The sequence below is a fragment of the Cynara cardunculus genome, assembly GCF_001531365.2.
Source record: "Cynara cardunculus var. scolymus isolate 2C chromosome LG 1, CcrdV1, whole genome shotgun sequence".
In the NCBI taxonomy this organism is placed as follows: domain Eukaryota; kingdom Viridiplantae; phylum Streptophyta; class Magnoliopsida; order Asterales; family Asteraceae; genus Cynara; species Cynara cardunculus.
This window is the reverse complement of record NC_037528.1, coordinates 46,684,621-46,685,778: the sequence shown is the minus strand read 5'-3', so window position 1 is coordinate 46,685,778 and position 1,158 is coordinate 46,684,621.

Genomic DNA, 1,158 nt, shown 5'->3' with positions numbered 1-1,158 from the left:
CCAGTTATGGCCGGTTATGAGAAAGGTTAGGACCGATTGGGACCGGCCCGGCCCGGGACCGGTTTTTGGCCATCTCTACCTTAGATCATAATCATAAATTCCCACAACCCAAACTTGAAAACTTCAAATTTTCAAGACTTAATATATAAAAGTTAAAGAACTTGAAAACCTGCATATCAAAAAAAAGTTCAACATAAGTAAAAATTACATAGTAAACTTGAATACTTCAAATCTTTACCTAATACATAAAAGTTATAATACAAACAAAATCATGATACAAACATAAATAAAATTATAATGCAATCAAAATCATGAAAAAAATCAATATAAAATTATTATTTTATGTTGCAACCAATAAATCAAATATTGAACTTGAACACTTCTTCAAATCTTCATGACATAATGCATAAAAACTATAATGCAATCTAAATAACGACACAAACATTCATAAAATTATAGGAGAAGTGAAAAAGCAAAAAAATTATGAAGATTATCAAAAGTAAAATAGAAGAAAAATCAAAGATAAAGAAAATAAATTTAGAGATGTATAAGATAGAGATAGAATTTGAGAGAGTGTGAGAGATGAAGATGAACAAAAAGTTGTTGTTTTTATATATAAATAAATGATTGATTGGAATTTGGAAAACATGAATAGTTTGGAGTTATGTCATTTGAATTAATATAGAAGGAGATGAATGATTTGGAGTTAAATGCAAACATTTAAGAAAAAACATAAATTGACAAAAAAAAAATGTAGTAGTGGATATTGAAAAAATGAATGAGAAAAAAGAGAAATAAGGTTCTAGGCTCTAAGAGGTGCCAAAGTCTTTAATATATTCAACATTTAAAAATAATCAAAAAATTAAGAAAAAAGATAGGAGAATTGTAAGCATTAGAAAGTGTCACATCATTATGTTTGGTTTCTTTTTTAATATATATATATAGTTGTTTATTATTGAAACTTTGAAAAACAAATTTCATTAAGAAATAAAAGAAAGTAAATGAAAGATATTCGTATCAAATTAACTATTTAAAATTCTTCATTTTTTGTGTAATTTTTTAATTTAATTTTTTATTATAATTTAATTTAGGTACAATAACTAAGTAATTTATATTTGGTTTAATAATATGATTTTCTTATAAAGATAATAATTAATT